General features: G+C 49.8%; 1 protein-coding gene across 1 annotated transcript in view; it reads left to right on the forward strand.

Annotated features, from left to right (window-relative positions):
* The window catches only part of ASTN2 (astrotactin 2), a 357,490-nt gene that overhangs the window by 210,199 nt on the left and 129,786 nt on the right, over positions 1–17,505 (forward strand). The gene's annotated exons all lie outside the window — the stretch shown is intronic.

Consider the following 17,505-nt stretch of genomic DNA (forward strand, 5'->3'; position numbering starts at 1 on the left):
TGGGTTCTGTGGGCCTGTCTCAGGAGCGCTGCCTCATCTCTTTCTGAGCACTGGTGTCTTCCATCTCCATGATATCCTGCAACAACAAACTGGTTATGTGTAGTGTGAAAGAGCATTTCCTTTGCTATGAGTGTTGCCTCATCTCTTTCTGAGCACTGATCTCTTCCATCTCCATGATATCCTGCAGCAATGAGCTGTTTGGTTGTGTATGGCGTGACAGAGCATCTCCTTTTGCACCACTCCTGCCATGCTGGCCAGTGGGGAGAAGCTTTGCTTTTCCCAGTGAGGAGCTGTGCACTGACAGCCAAGTTCTTTGTACAACCTGCCAGATTTCAGTCTCTTCAGTCCCAGAATTAGAATTATTTCAAAAATTAGAGGGTTTTTTTGTGAGTGATGAACACTGGAGAATTCTATGGATTGTTTGTTGGCTTAGTATGGCTTTTTGTGATTGTTTTTTACTAATTTTTTGAGAGTACTTTGTTATTTTTTTTAGGGGTTACTGGTTTATTTATATGAGGTTGTTTGTTTTTCTAGGTTAATTTTAGGGTAGTGAGTGCTTTTGTGACTTTAACAAAAAATGTAGTTTTATTTTTGTTCTCTATTGAGATAAGATTTTTTTTCTTTACATTGTGATGGGTTTTGTATAACGAAGGGATGAATAGCTGCAGTTTTGTTTTCTGGTTTTGTAATGAGAATTATATGTTTACTTTGTAAATATAAGGTAGCTCTTTTAATCTTTGTGAGGGAGCTTAAAGGTGTTATTAATTTTTATTTTTTCAGGCTAAAATACATCAGAAGTAACTGTTATGTTTGTGCTTGTGTCTAATATGTTTATAATTGTAATTGCTTTGTTATGATATGTTAAGTTAGCAGCAGTGAGGGACAGGAGGATGTAGGAGGACACAGTATGGGTAATGTAGAATGTAATCTTATCCCCCAGCGAGTTGCAGCTGGACCCTATTACTAAAGATTAGGAGAAGGCTGGATGATAACAGGCAACACCTGTAGCCAATAAGAACCAGTGGCATAAAAGAGTAGTGAGAGAAGTCAGATGGTTGCTATAAGGACCAGGAACAATCAGTGCTTAGAGGAGCTGTGTGCGAGAAACATCGAGGAGGTATGGAACTCTGAGGACATGGAACCCTTGCACCATAATGATAAAAGAACTCTTGATGTATAGGACAATATATGACAACATATAATGATAATAGAACTGTTATAATATATAAGACGACAGGAGGAAGCAGGTCTGGAACAGGAGCATCCTGCCAGGCTGCCCACGTGGTGCAGGCCGTGCCGTGCCATGAGGAGCTCACAGCACATCGTGCTCTAGAAATGCTTCCAGCAGCCTGGAAGGTCAGCACAGCTGCCCTTTTCCCATCTGAGTGAGGCTCCAGAAGCAGCAGGCAGTGATGAGAAGGGCTCATCATGCAGTGTCCTCCCCCAGGGCCCTGCTGCCAGGGGTGCTGGCAGGTCACGGTGTAGAAGCACCATTACATCATCCCTTAACAAGGCAAGAGAAGGAGGTTAATGGAGAAGAAATTATTAACTAAAAGATGTAATTTGCCTCTGATTTTCATAGATATTCAAGAACCTCTCTGAGCATTAAGACACCAGCTGTTAGAGAAGCCCTTAATTTGGTGCATTTGAAACATAGCAGGAAGCTGCCTAATACTAGGGATTAAAAGCCTGTTTCTGCGAAGTAGGAGCAAGAACCTGCTATCAGAACAAGGGGCTGAGTATTTTAGAGGGATTTATGACTGCTGGGATCCTTTAGCTATGCAGATGTGACAATCTTTTGAATGGTGTCTGCTTCCCATGTCGCCACATCTTCAATGTCTTTAATAAATAGGATATTCTCAATCTGCCAGGCATGCCAGCATGGGGTTGGGAGGGAGCCTTTGTGCTGGGAAAAGCTGCCTTGCACACCCTGGCCTGAGCAACACTTACCAGTTATTGTAGAATTTCCATCTCCTGGAGGTCAGAGAGGTCTCCTTGCCACCTAAGGGGCTGCAGCACTGATTAATTAGAGTGCCTGCCCTTCTGGTGGCTGCAGAGTGGGCCAGGTTCCATGGAAGGAACCACTATGGGTTATCTGGCCCAACTGGAGCTCATGCCACAGGATTGCATCTAGTGAGGGGGTGTTCACATCCTCTCTGGGCAATCTGCTCCAGTGCTTGGTGACTGGAGAGTTGTGACAGTGTTCACAGGGGTTCTTGGATGAGGGAAGAGATGAGGATCTGACTCCATGTTTCAGAAGGCTGATTTATTATTTTATGCTATATATTATATTAAAACTATACTCAAAGAATAGAAGAAAGGATTTCATCAGAAGGCTAGCTAAGAATAGAATAGCAAAGAATGATAACAAAGGTTTGTGGCTCGGCTCTCTGTCTGAGCCAGCTGGGCGTGATTGGCCATTAATTACAAACATCCAACATGGGCCAATCACAGATGCACCTGTGGCATTCCACAGCAGCAGATAACCATTGTTTATATTTTGTCCCTGAGGCATCTCAGCTTCTCAGGAGGAAAAATCCTAAGGAAATTTTAATTAAGACACCTTTTAATGAAAAGATGTCTGTGACAGAGAGTGAAGAAGTTCTTCCTCATGTTCAGATAGAACTTCCTGGGCAGCAGTTTCTGCCCATCGCCTCTTTCTGCTTCCACTGCTGGGCATCACTCAGCAGAGCCTGGTCCATCCTCTGGTCCCTCCTGGCCATGCTGAGCCCACCAGTGGGATGGATCAGGTGCAGCAGCGATGGCTCTTTGGTATCTGACCAGCTGGAAAGGCTGGGGATGTGCACTGGGTACTTCAGGATGCCGACCACTGATGGATGAGAAGATGCAGCACAGCTCGGGAGGTCTCAGACCCAAGTGTGGTTGCAGTCAGTGCTGCTTCAGATTTCGTGTTTCCCCTTTAATAGATGCCATTTTGCCATTTATCCAAAGCCTTCAGCTGTGTGGCTGAGGAGATGGCAGCACCCAGGGGATGGGTGGAGGAAGCAGATGCTGGCTGCTGAGGCCAGTGTGCTCCAGCTGGGCAGCAGCCAGCCTGGTTCCTGCTGGGTGCTCCACACGTGCTCCACATGCACCCAGCACTGATGGAACACTATTGGGATCTCTAGCTTGTCAGAGTGACCCCGAGAAAAGTTGGAAAGTCTCTTTTCCCAGCCCAGTGCTTGAAGAAGGAATCAGAGCTCTTCATTTCTCAGTCTCAAGGTTGTTTATTGTTCCTTATCTATAAAATTCTTTCTCCTGCCCTGCCGAGGTCCATCCAGCAGGACAGTTCCAGGCACTCTGCCTGCCCCCAGGGCAGTGTTATGTCTTTATACTAAAAACTACGCGTACAATTACAATTACTTCCCAATACCTATCACCTATGTTAGACAGTGAGCTTCTGCTCTAAACCAATCCAAAAGTGCCAACATCACAGCAGAAGATGAGGGCCAAGAAGAAGAAGGAGAAAGGCTGGGCATGCCCAGATCCCTCCATCTTGCCCCCTGAACCCCCTTACCAAAAACCCCAAAATCTAGTTTTCTACCCACTGATAACTTCACTATTATTCTACCTAAACTGTTGTGGCTTGCTGATCTTCATATAAGGTTGGTAACTTGCTCCATGGGTCATAATCAAACCCACAGGTGTTTTGGGCTTCTGAGCCCCCTGGCAGGGGTCCTGGCCGTCCTGGACAGCCAGAGGGATGTCCTGGGTTCCCACAGAACACCTCATTGTGCTGCCTAGAGCATGGCCCTTTGTGCTGATGCCAAGGACCCTTTTCCCCATCCCTCAGTGCCAATGCAGCCACAGCCCAGCAGGATGTGAGCTCCACAGCATCCCTGCAGCTCTGCTCCAGCAGTTAGGAGCTCTGGGGGCAGCTTCTTCTGTCCTGAGGTGATTTAATAACCCCTGATGGCTTGTGTGGAGCTTGGGGTGCTCAGCTGCTCTGTTGGACATGCCACATCAAGGCTCCTGCTTGGAGGAGTGAACCATCACTGCTGCTGCCTTATTGCAAGGATTAAATCAAAGCACTCCTCCAGTGATGCTTCTCTGTGCAGTCCCTCGTGGGCACTTTGGGAGGGGATTGGAGAAGGATCTTCCATCACTCACCAGAAGCTTCCCTTGGTCCTTCCACTGCTGAGCCAAAAGCACATCCAGAGCCATCTTCTTCTGGGCCTCCCTTTCCTCTCCTCAAAATGATTGTTCCTGTTGGAAAAGTGCTCTGTGAGGTTAATAAGGAGATGGGATTGGAGCTGATCTATTCCAGTCACACCTCCTGGTCTAGCTGGGAGGCTCAGCCATGGATGCAGCTCACTAAAGACTAGATTAGAGTGATTTTCCCCCCATTGCCTCACGGTGGGGCAGAGCCTGAGCCCGGTGCCGTTCCCGAATCACTGAGGAATTATTTTCCAAATGGGTTGTTTGCTCATTCTTTATCTGTTTCTGTGTTGTCTCTTTGCCATGAGGGAATAGATATTTTTTTTTGTTTAAAAGCTGTTTGCAGTTTCAGACTGTTGCCTTTATGCCATTAATATGGAGAAATCCCAAAATGCTGCCCGTGGAGCCAGCTTTATTTGCTGGATTATTGCTGCATGGCAAATGGGATGTTAGGGCAGTGCATGGCAGCTGGGAGCAGCTGTCTCCCCTTCCCATCCCTACCTCTGCCTCTCATCCTGGCTGTTGCTCCAGCCTGGCAAAGCCCCAGGAAGACACAGCAACACCCACACAGCCCCTGTTGGATTCCTCCCAGCAGAGATGCAGCGAGGCCGGGGAGTTCTGAGGTGTTGAGGAGCCAGAATGGTTTGGAGGCAGGGAGAGCATTCATGTTGGTGCTCTCTCCCTGCAGAACATCAAGAGGTTTCCATCCTCCATCTCCATGGCTGTGGAGGAGCCAAGGCCATGCCAAGCACCTTCCTGCAAATTGGAATCACCCTTCCTGTCGGAGCTCAGTGCATCCCTCTGGGTGTCCAGAGTTGCCAGGGGGCTCAGAGACCCTGGCACACAGCCCAGAGCACCTGTGGGTTTGATTATTGAGCAAATTACCAGCTTTGTATGAAGACCTGAAAGCCACAGAAGTTTAAGTAGCGTAATAATAAAATTATCTCTAAGTGAAAAAGTGTATTTTGGGGTTTTTAGAATAGGGGTTATGGGGACAAGATGGAGGGACTTGGGCATGCCCAGCCTTTCTCCTTCTTCTTCTCTACCTCCGTCTTCTGCTGTGATGTTGGCACTTTGGGATTGGTTTAGAGTAGAAGCTCACTGTCTAACATAGGTGATAGGTATTGGGAAGTAATTGTAAACATGTTATATGTAGTATTTAGTATAAAAAGATAACACTGCCCTGGGGGCAGGCAGAGTGCCTCTGTCTGCTGAGTGGACCTCGACTGGATAGGAGAAAAATTTTTATAGATAAGAAACAACAAACAACTCTGAGACCGAGAACTGAAGAGCTCTGACTCATTCTTTGAACATGCGGGCCGAAACAGGCACTTTGAATAAACTGCAACCTCCCGAGACCTCTGCAACTCAGGCCCTGCAGGATGCTGTTCCCCCATTCCCATTTATAAAATAAGGCTGCTGGTCTTTGCAGCCTTGGGGAAGGGAAGCGAGCAGGCTGGAGGTGGTGCTGAGGTGCCAGGGGTGCTGCAGGGAGGGATGGGCACAGCCCCAGCTGCTTCCAGTAGGCTCTGCCTCCACACAGCTCCCTTTGTGCTGTCAGGCCACTGAGATGATGTGAGGAATTCTCATAATATTGATGAGGAGTTTGGCCAGTTCATTTTAAATCTGTCTTTGCTTCCCCTCAGTGCTTCCCATCCCTCAGTAAACCAGCAGGGTGAGCTGGAGCTCAGTGCCATCCCTGCCAGGGCTGTTTGGGAACCATCTCCTCTACCCATCCCCTGCTCACCTGGTGCCCTCTCATGTAGGGGGACACAGTATGGGTAAATGAAGGTGGCATAGAATGTGATCTTATCCCCCAATGAGTTGCAGCTGGACCATTTACTAGAGATTAGGAGCAGCCTGATCTTAACAGGCCACACCTGTAGCCAGTAAGAACAAGTGGTATAAAAGAGTGGATTGGGGGAATCTGGAGTCAGAGCATGCTTACTGCAAGGACCAGGAACAGTCAGTGCTTAGAGGAGTTGCCTATGAGAGAAGTTGAGGAGGTATGGGACTGTGGCAATATGAAATCCTTGCACTATAATGATAATAGAACTCTTGATATATAAGACAACACTCCCACCCCTGGGTGCTGCCAGGCACTGGGATGGAGGCTCAGCATCACACCTGGGTGTGAGAGGCTGCAGGGGCTTTGCTGGTGCCCTGATTTGGAGCTCACATCCTGCTGCCCCCCAGCAACACAAATATCATGTCTGTAAGTGGTTACAATATCACCCTTCCTGCCCCCGCTATTTTCCTCCCTCTCTTTGAAACCTCCAAGCACAGGAGTTATAATTGTGCTGTTTATTATTCCTGAGCCCAGCACCAGCCCGTGCACCAGTGCCTTGTTTACCTATTACCCTTCAGGCCAGGATAATGGATGGATCTCTTTTCCAGTGGCTGCCTTCCATTTCATTCATCTTTTTATTGTTTGTTGCTGCAGTTCTATTACCTGCTCACAACTTGGAAGCCTCAGACATGCTAGTTGGAAGCAATGATGTCTTTCCAAGCCAGGCTAACACCTCATGCTGTGGTCCTGAGTGGCAGCTAAGGGGTTATGAGGAGTTCAGCAGCCCTGTGAAGGTGGGATCTGCTGTGGGATGTTTCAGAGCCCATGAACACATCCTGTATTTTGAGCACATCTTCACTGGCCAGGCTCAGCAGTAAGGTTTTTTTTTTTCCAGTCCAGTGTATAAATGACGAATGCAATTAGCACAGCATTCCATCAGTCAGGTCACTGTTGCATCCCTTTCCATTTCACAGCTCTCATGCCACCAAAAAGGATGACAGGTTGAATGGCTTTGAGCTGGTGTTGCCCAGTCTGCAGCCCTGTGCTTCTGCAGCAGGTTGGGAGCATTTTTAATTGTAAAAAAAAACAAAAGCAGGTGTAGTGTCAGACAATGCAGGGGTCTAGGGTGGAAGAGATGCTTTGATAGAGGCTGTTCAAATAGTGGAGTTCTCAGCTGGTTCTGCACCAGCTGCAGGTAGGAGTTAGGAAATGAGCTGTCACATCCTTGGTGCCATCCTGTCCTTGGTGAACATGGACATGGCCATTGCAGCCACCTCCTGCTGCCCCATCCCAGCTCTGGGTACACCCCTGAGCTGCCCCATTTCATTCCTGTCTGTGCAGGTAGCAGGATAACCTCACAGAGAGTCAGCCTCTGCTGTTGGGTCATTGTCTGTGAGAGCCCCACTGCTCCCTGCATGTGCCTCAGCCCCAGGGAGCAGGAGGAAGAGGAAAAGGGATGGCCACAGTGGAAGCTGCCCTGCACCCAGAGCCCAAAATCTACTGTACATCCATGATTGGGAGATTTAGGGGAGGAAGAAGTTACTCAATCAGAGGGTGGGCAGGCCCTGGCACAGGGTGCCCACAGCAGCTGTGGCTGCCCCTGGATCCCTGGCAGTGCCCAAGGCCAGGCTGGACAGGGCTGGGAGCAGCCTGGGACAGTGGGAGGTGTCCCTTCCAGGGGTGGAAGGCTCTTACAGACAGCAGCACAGCCCAGAGCCAAGGCACTGCTGTCAGAGCCAGTGCCAGCACCCACTGGGCTGAGGGAATGTCATCCATGGGCTGGCTCAGGGATCAGAACTTTCCCTTCCCTGGTAGTGGAGCTGCTGCCCCTGCAGTGAGGGATGCCAGGGAGCTGTTCCTCCCCCCCCAGCTCTGCTCCCCACTCCCCCAGCCTGCACAGATGTTTGTATTCTCTGCAGCTGATGAAAATATTCATTATCCTGTTAGCGTTGCTGCGGCGGCGGGGGAAGCGCAGATTTGCATTCCCACAGCTGATCCCACAGCACTCACCACGGAGCTGCCATACAGCAGCAGCAGGGCTCTGCCAGGCAGGGCTGTGTCACAGAAACACAGAATTACAGAATAATGAGGTTGGAAGGGACCTCTGAGATCATCGAGTCCAAGCTATGCCCTAACACCTCAACTAGATGTGACCGTGTTCACAGGGATCTTAGGATGAGGGAAGAGATGAGGATCTGACTCCATGTTTCAGAAGGCTTGATTTATTATTTTATGATATATATTATATTAAAACTATACTAAAAGAATAGAAGAAAGGATTTCATCAGAAGGCTAGCAGGGAATAGAAAAAGAAGGAATGATAACAAAGGCTTGTGTCTCTGACAGAGTCCAAGCCAGCTGGACTGTGATTGGCCATGAATTAGAAACAACCACATGAGACCAATCCCAGATGCACCTGTTGCATTTCACAGCAGCAGATAATAATCATTGTTTACATTTTGTTCCTGAGGCCTCCCAGCTTCTCAGGAGGAAAAATCCTAAGGACAGGATTTTTCATAAAACATGTCTGTGACATTACACCATCCTTGGAGAGATTCAAAGGCATGTGGATGTCACACCTGGGGACATGGTTTAGTGCTGGCCTTGGCAGTGCTCTGTTAATGGTTTGACTCAGTTGTCTTAAAGGTCTTCTCCAACCTAAATAATTCCCTGATTGTATGGAAAGGAGGGGAGGGATGAGGGGTTGGCAGAGCCAAGAGCTGGGCTCTGCTCCCCTCCTGGTTTTGGCAGTGATGTGGTGATCTGTGTGCCACCCCCTCCTTGTTACTGCTCCCTTCATGGTGCCAGCACTGCCAAGCCCACCTTCGCTGCTCCAGGCTCTGGTGGCACTGAGGAGTTTTCCCCTTTCCCTGTGCTGTGGGGAGCAGTCCATGGGATGGCCTCACTGGCCTTTCCCATCTCTGACTTTTATGATATTAATTATAGTGCTGGTCCTGCACAGTTAATCTGCATTATTAAGAGATGTGGTGGAGATTGGTTTTATAATAACAGCTCAGATTTATGGAGTACCGTCCATCCCAGGGGGTCCTTATGGGCTTTACAGCCTTGCAGAGAGGAATTGCTGCTTCTTCCTCCCTCATCTCACAAGAGCTGGGCCATGGGAGCTCTGTGCCCACTCAGGACACTTGGAAAATACAGATTATACTCAGCTGAAAAGCAAGGGGAGAGTGAGACAGGAGGGTTGGAGGCAGTAAATTGTGACTTTAGGGTGTGATAGCAGCATTTTTCCATCACCGTATGGGCGCTGTGCTGGTCCCCATTAGCTGGGCTGTGGGTTTGTGCTGCTCACACCAAGGGGCCCCTTCAGTGTCACCTCCAGGGACAAGGCTGACATCCAGCAGCCCCTCACTGCTCCTCCTTGCTAGTGCAAGCACTGCTTGATGGAGATTCCCCATCCAAGGACTAAATCAGCTTGACATTGCCTTAGCAATGCGAATCCTTGCTCCAGGCAATGCAGTCAGGAGCAGTCACCAGCGCAGGGACATCTGAGCACTGCACAGCTATGCCAGCTGTCAGGCCATACCTGCTCCTGAGGTAGCAGCAGGGCTTGGATGCAGTCCTCAGTGCAGCAGAAAATCCTGTCCTCTTTGCCATGCCCAGTGTCCTCTCCAGAGGTGCAGGATTTGCTGCTCTGCCTGTTGCACTGTAGCTCATGACTGCACAAACCTGAGAGCAAGTGCTGGGTTTGGGATTGAGCCCCACCAGTTGTACCCAATGTCCCAAAAGTGGGGGACAAGCTCTGCTGGGAGCCCTGTGCCATAATCCTGTGTGACAGTGTTCACAGGGGTTCTTGGATGAGGGAAGAGACGAGGATCTGACTCCATGTTTCAGAAGGCTGATTTATTATTTTATGATATATATTACATTAAAACTATACTAAAAGAATAGAAGAAAAGATTTCATCAGAAGGCAAGCTAAGAATAGAATAGCAAGGAATGATAACAAAGGTTTGTGTCTCAGACTCTCTGTCCAAGCCAGCTGGGCTGTGATTGGCCATTAATTAGAAACAACCACAAGAGACCAATCACAGACGCACCTGTTGCATTCCACAGCAGCAGATAATCATTGTTTACATTTTGTCCCTGAGGCATCTCAGCTTCTCAGGAGGAAAAATCCTAAGGAAAGGATTTTTCATAAAAGATGTCTATGACAATCCAGACCCCCTAAATCTTCCTCTGCACCTGGTTCCTGGGCAGTGTGACCTGGTTTGGATGCTGGTGGCTCTGTGCAGAGGAAAGCTGGAACAGGGGGTGGGGACAGGCCCAGCATCCCTCACCCTCCTCCCTATGCCCCAAAGATGCTCTTTGCTGCTGTGGTGCTGCAGGAGGAGTCTCCCATGGGCTGCTGCCTTCAATGGCACCTCCCTGGAGATGGAAGCTCGAGGTGTTGGTGCCAGTTCATTTCCCCCCAGCACGGGCAGAGCAGCCTGAGTGCCTGGCCCCAGCCCTGCAGGGAATGTTGTCACTCTCTATCTGTGCCCATGGGCAGCAGATGAACATCTGGAAGATGTGCCAGCACTGCTACTCTCCATCTGTGCCCATGGGCAGCAGCAAACATCTGGAAGGTGTGCCAGCACTGCCGCTTGTCATCATCTGTGCCCATGGGCAGCAGGCAAATATCTGGAGGGTTTGCTAGCTCTGCCATTTGTCATCTGTGCCCATGGGCAGCAGATGAACATCTGGAGCATGTAACAGCACTGCCACTTGTCATCAGGCACCCATGGGCAGCAGGCAAACATCTGGAGGTGTTTGATGACACTGATGACACTGCCACTTGTCATCAGGCACCCAGGGCATGATGGCCACACATGGGAGGAGGGAAGGGATGTGGGAAGTGCTCCAGGCACCTCACTGAGCCCAGGACTGGAGCTTGACTGGGGCTTGGCTCCTGGCACCATTGGCTCCTGGCGCCACAGTTCCCTGGGAGGGTGGCAGGGGTGAGGTCACTGCAGGTGCTGTCACCTCACCCTGTGCATAGTTTTGTGGTTCTGTAATTAAGTTCGCACACAGAAAGGCAGCTCTGCAGCTGCAGTCACAAATCCCAGCTAACTCTCCATGAGTTCTGGCTGCCTGCTGGTGGAATCATCTGCCTGGGTCTGTCCCTGTCCCTTGGGATGCCAGGCTGGTGATGGTCCGTGCTGGCAGAGCCATGGGCTGCCCAAACACCCTGCATGGGCACCCTGGGCAGGCACTGGGGTCACCCTGGGCTCAGGATGGTGGCACAGGGATGCTGGCACAGCTGGAGCCCACACTGGTGCACAGGAGGGGAAGTGGGAGCAATAACTGTGCTGAAATGACATTGTCAGAGTGCCAGTATATGAAATGTGTGGTGGTATTGCAGCCCTACCATTGCCTGTGGCTGTTTTTCTTCTGCTTCTAATGACTAATAGAGAGAAGACAAAACAATTTCTATTAGTTTCTCCCACGCCGCAGTGGGTTTCTTATTTTCCAAACCTCATTAGAGTTTGTAATACCATGGTGGTAGTCAAGAGCAGTCCGAGTCACCCTGGGGGGAGAGGAGAACTGAAGAGATATGATGTGCAGCCCAGTATTAACACTGCTCCTGGCTCATCTCCAAGGTCCCTCCTGATTCCTTTCCAAACCTTTATGCCTTATCTTCATCTTAAAGGTTAACAATGAAGCTTAGGAGAGTGGAAAAAAAAAAAAAGAAATGTTTAAGATCTCAAATTGTTAAAGAGAATGGATGTGTGTGCTGAGTGGAGAGCTGGGTCTGAATTTACATTGGAAAGGCAAATATTAATATTAAAAGGCTGTGCTTGTGCTTCCCAGGGCACCACAGCTGGGGTGTGAGATTCCCTGAAAAACTGGGGCTGCTGTGCCCAAATCCCAGAGGAACTGGATGCAAGTCAGGCACAGCATCCTTGGGAAGCCCCAGTGGGTAGTCCTGGCTCCCCTGGAGTCAGTGGGAGTTTTGCATTTGTTGTCTCCTTACAAACAATGCCAAGGAAAGCAGCACCCAAACAACCTGTGGGAGAGCATCCACAGCCTTGGCTCAGCTCAGCACTGCAATCTGCACCCACAGGACGTGTCCAGCCTGGCTCCAGCTCTCTCAGCTTGGATAAAACGTTCCCATAGGGAAGCTGTGCCCAGGTCACCTCGCAGTGGCCACAGCAGGAGCTCCATGAGCTGTCCAGGAGGTCTGGCTGTTGTCTCCATCGAGCCATAAAGAGCTGGAAGGTGCTGGATTTATGGAAGCTGACAGGGTCAGAGCCTTTGGCTGTCAGTGGTGCCAAAGTTAATGCAGGGGGACACCCTGAGGAGCAGATCCATGGAACAGGACATGGATCCTCCTGGCGGGCTCTGAGCAGCTCCAGCCCCTTGCAGATGGGCACATTTCTCTCCATCCATAGGTGTTGGGTATTGCCCAGACCTTCCACTCAAGGAGGGATGGCACACAGGCCAGATGTGTCATGGTGCTCCTGCTACCAGGTTCTAGGCTCAGGACAAGGCTGCTGATCCTCTGTGAGGGTGGGCAGGCCCTGGCACAGGTGCCCAGAGCAGCTGTGGCTGCCTCTGGATCCCTGGCAGTGCCCAAGGCCAGGCTGGGCAGGGCTGGGAGCAGCCTGGGACAGTGGGAGGTGTCCCTGCCATGGCAGGGGTGGGATGGGATGAGCTTTAAAGTCCATTCCAACCCTGTTGGAATGACAAATCTGTGAGCCTGGGATTCTCTTGCTTTTCTCCAGCCACAGGTGCTTCTGATTGTTGCTCACAGCTTCTCCATCTCTCCTCTCAGAGCAAATTTCTTTGTGTTTCCTTTAGGAATGGCTTCAGGAGAGGATGCACATTTTATCCATGGTGGTAATTGATGAACCTCACGTTCACTCTGTGCCACAGTGCTGGGCACCACTGGCTGAGCTCAGTGGCATTGCTGGGCCTGTGTGGCCCTGAGGAGGGCTGTGGGATCTGGGGGATGTTGGGAGATGCTCTGTGGGAAGATCAGGTTGGCAAAGCACTGTCACACACACATTTTATGAAAAATCCTTTCCTTGAGATTTTTTTCTCCTGAGAAGCTGAAAGGCCTCAGGAACAAAATGTAAACAATGATTATCTGCTGCTGTGGAATGAAACAGTTGCATCTGTGATTGGTCTCATGTGGTGGTTTCTAATTAATTGCCAATCACAGCCCAGCTGTCCAGACTGTCTTGGTCAGTCACAAGCCTTTGTTATCATTCCTTTTCTATTCTTAGCTAGCCTTCTGATGAAATCCTTTCTTCTATTCTTTTAGTATAGTTTTAATATAATATATATATATAATGAAATAATAAATCAAGCCTTCTGAAACATGGAGTCAGATCCTCATCTCTTCCCTCATCCTCAGACCCCTGTGAACACCACCACAGAGCACAATGCTGATGGGAGCTCCCAGCCCCATGGAGGGTTTGGGGCTCAGCCTGGGGCTGTGTGGAGGGGATGATGCTGTATGGCAGCAATGCAGACACCTCACACCAGGAGCAGCAGGGATGGCTGGTGTGATTTACCTCCTGACACACCTCAATTTAAATGCTAATTCTCCCTGAGCCACGGGGTAAGGCAGCATTGGACACTGTCAGGCTGGTTATTGCTGGCACTGAAGGGGGACACAGGGACAGGTCTGTGACAGATGAGCAATGCCATGATTGACTTTTACAATTAACAGACAAGTATCATGTATATAGGTTAAGAAAAGTTTTATAGATTTACAGTTATGTTGTACCCCCTCAGATGGTTATCAAGGGACAGCTGGGAGGGCTGGCTTGTCACTGTGGAACACCTGAGCTCCAGTCAGGATTTGAGGAAGAGATCTCCACCACTGGACAGTGAACAAGGGGTTGATGGACAGAACTTTGGGAAGGGTTAAAGGGTTAAAAAGGGAAAACCTCCATTGTGAGGGGGCTGAGCACATGGCTGGGAAAACCTTTTGCTCCTGGCGCTGTAACCTTTTTTCTCTTTTCAGTCTTCTGTTTTATTTTTGATAAGGTTTAATAAACCTTCCTAAACTATGAAAATTTTTGAAACTATGAAAAATTATGAAAGTTATTTCTCACAGGTCCTATGCACAGCATCAGGGACGACATTGGTGCTCTCCTTTTCCCCTGCAGCCTGGTCCAACCACACTTCATTGCAAGCTGTGGTTGAGGCTGAGAGGTGGGGAACTGAACTTGGCAAAATCCACCTGGTCTCTCCTCTTTTATCCTGCCTTGTTCTACAGGAGCGGGGCCTCGCTGAAATTAATGCTCAGTAAATTTGGAGTAAGTGCTGCTTCACAGGGTTTGCATTAAACCTTTATAATTCACCAGTGCCTGAGGTCATGGAGACATGCTGGGGCAGATTTACAGTGTGCTTACTTTCTCCTAAGTGGCTGTGGCAACAGGACACCCTCTTTTCTGTTTCCCAGTGACTTCAGATCAATTTTTTTTTGGTGATGACAAGCTAAAAGGAAGCTATTTCTCAACATCCCCGTGTCAGGCTGGGCTCTGCTGATCTTGCAGCCACCCCAGCTTCTCCAAGGGAAATTTGGGTGAAAAGCTGGCATTAAATAACCTCAAATCCATCGTGCTCTCCCTGAGCCATTGTGGGACAGAAAGAAGTGAGATTAATAACTAATTCTTTGCCAGAGCAGGCGTCCTCTCAGCCTTGCCTAGCAGAAAGGAGTCGTCACTTTGCTGAACATAAGCTTGCTGGATGATAATGTGATTAACATTTGTAGCTGTGCTGGCTCAGATAAGGGTAATTAAATCTCACGCTTGAGGGCATAAGCTAATCACTTGTGGGGTCACTTTAAATATAACATTTAAATATTTACCCCTCCATGAAAACAATTGCCCAGGTGGTGCAGGGTGTGCATCCCCTGTCAGTGCTGGGTGCAGGCAGGAAGCCCCACCTCAGCTGATGCTTGGAATGTACAGTGGGAGCTCTAGAGCTGCAAGGAAGGGTTGGTTTGCAGAGAGCATCCTCAAGGCCGTGCCCTGTGGGAGCAGAGTGCCAAGGGAGGATGCCACAGCTGACTGAGCTAAAGAGGAGAAGCTGCTCCTTCACCCAGCGGTGTTGCTAACAGGAAAATGAAATGCATGTCAGCCACCAGCTGATCTGTGCCTGCTGCAGGCCAAAATCCCCCTGCCAGCTTGGCTCTGGCTTTGAGAGCATCTCAGCAAGGAAACACGGTGCCCCAGGGCCAGTAGAATTGTGCCCTGGAGCAAATCTTCACCATGGCTCATTCCTGGAACACCACAGCACTCCAGCTCCTCCCCAGGGCCTGCACTGAGCTCTCCTGCTCTCCCCAAACCCCATTTTGCCTTTATTGGTCCTTTCTGGAGGCTCCCCACGGGCTGTGTGAGCTGCTGCCAGCACTGCAGAGTGCTGCACCACGGCTCTGCTGCACAACCTTGGCTGTGCTACGAAAGGTCACAGTCCCCAAAACCACAGCTGGATTGTGCATCTGGTGACAGAGAACAGTGCCACAGCAGGCTCCTGCTGCCTGAGCCCTGCTCCTGGTACTGAGCAGCTATTAGCTGCTGTCACCCCATCAACACCACGAGGTGTGGAGCTGCTCTCAGCTGTCTGTGCCACCCCAGGCAATGGGTGCATTGTAGGGCTCAGCTGAGGACACACCAAGTGTCCATCAAAGCCAGGATTTTGAACTCAGTTTATTCCAGGCAGCTGCCTTTCTCCTCAGCCCAGTATCCGAGCTCCCTAAAGCCTTTGGCCGTTTGACCTTTCCCAGCATCAGGCTCGTTTGCATGGACTCAGTTCCCTCCAAGGCAGGCACGTGCTCTGGGTCAGATGCTGCTGGGAGAAACTGCATTTCCTCGTGTAATGACTCAGTAATCTGCAAAATGCCTTGGGAGAGACTCAGATCCCCACCAGGAGAGTGCTGGGGAGTGGATTCTGTGTGCATACACTGGAGAGAGCTGCCTGCTCACTGCTCCAGTGAGTCCTGGGCAGCTGCTGCACTGAGGAGATGCCAGGGGCAGAACAGAGCCACAGGAGGATGTTGTGGGGCTGGCAGGTTTGTCTGCATGCTGCCTGGTCCCCCTGCAATAACCCTGTGGCCCCCACACCTGGCCCTGCACCCCTGCAGGGTGGCTCCCCCTGCATCCTGCTTTTCCATCACTCTTCTCCATGGCTTTGGGATTTGGCAGCACTGATGTTTTCCCTTTTCTGCTGAGGCAGAGCAGCAGAGACACCAACATGCTTCTCCCCCTGTTCCCTACCAACTTGCTTTATTTTGCAGCCCAGTTTCCCACCACCCACACGGCTCCCAGCCCTGGCAGTAATTGCATCTCCCCATTTGGAATTGCTGTGACAGCAAAAGGCTCAGAGCAGCAGAACATTCCACCATGGGGATCCCATGCCCAGTGGGATCAATTGGAGATTTGTGAGCATGCTGGGAGTGAGAGGCTTTTCCCCTCAGAAAAAAATAAATCACTTTCTTTCCTTTTTTGCACTGAGGCAGTGCAGAAAGTGATGCTCCTGAGGTGCAGTCAGCTGCTGGTGGCTCTGAAATGGGGATGTAGCATGAGACAGGCTGCCAGGGAATCATGGAATGGTTTGGGTTGGAAGGGATCTTAAAGATCATCTTCTTTCAGCCTTCCTGCCATGGGCAGGTGTGACAGTGTTCACAGGGGTCTGAGGATGAGGGAAGAGATGAGGATCTGACTCCATGTTTCACAAGGCTTGATTTATTATTTTATGATATATATTATATTAAAACTATACTAAAAGAATAGAAGAAAGGATTTCATCAGAAGGATAGCTAAGAATAGAATAGGAAGGAATGATTACAAAGGCTTGTGGCTCGGCTCTCTGTCCAAGCCAGCTGACTGTGATTGGCCATTAATTAGAAACAACCAACATGGATCAATCCCAGATGCACCTGTTGCATTCCACAGCAGCAGATAATCAATGTTTACATTTTGTCCCTGAGGCCTCCCAGCTTCTCAGGAGGAAAAATCCTAAGGAAAGGATTTTCCATAAAAGATGTCTGTGACAGGCAGGGACACCTCACCTTTAAGCATATTGCTTAAAGCCCCATCCAGTGTGGCCTTGAACAGTTCCTGTGCCCCACTCATGTGTCCCTACCTTCAGGTGCTCCTGTCCTGCCTTGGGGCTGGGAGCATCCCCAGCCTGGTTGCACAGGGCTGTGGCTCCCTGCTCACCTCTGGTGCAGGTTGCAGTGGCCACATCTTGGCCCCAGAACAATGGAAGTGTTCCCTGAAATCAGCATCTTGCTGTGCTGGGACCCATGGAGGTGGCCAGGGTGCCCCCAGTTGTGAGATGACCACAGGATGATGGATCATCCCCCCAGGGATGGGCTACAGGGGGTAAAACCAGGGTAGATGAGTGAAGTCAGCAGCTGTTTAAAGGAAAATATATTACAAAAAATGCAGCTGGGCCAGGCTGTGCCAGTCTGAACCTCCCCCAAGCTCCTGGGGCTGACCTGATTTTGCAGGAACCTCCCTTTCTTCTGCTCTGCTGCCCTTTTGTCTCCACACCTGGAGGATGCAAAGCCTCCTGGCCTATATTTTGGCTCTAAGATCA

This window comes from Melozone crissalis, unplaced genomic scaffold (genome assembly GCF_028551555.1).
Source record: "Melozone crissalis strain CALT ecotype California unplaced genomic scaffold, PUWL_Pcris_2 ptg000041l_1, whole genome shotgun sequence".
NCBI classification, from domain to species: Eukaryota; Metazoa; Chordata; class Aves; order Passeriformes; family Passerellidae; genus Melozone; species Melozone crissalis.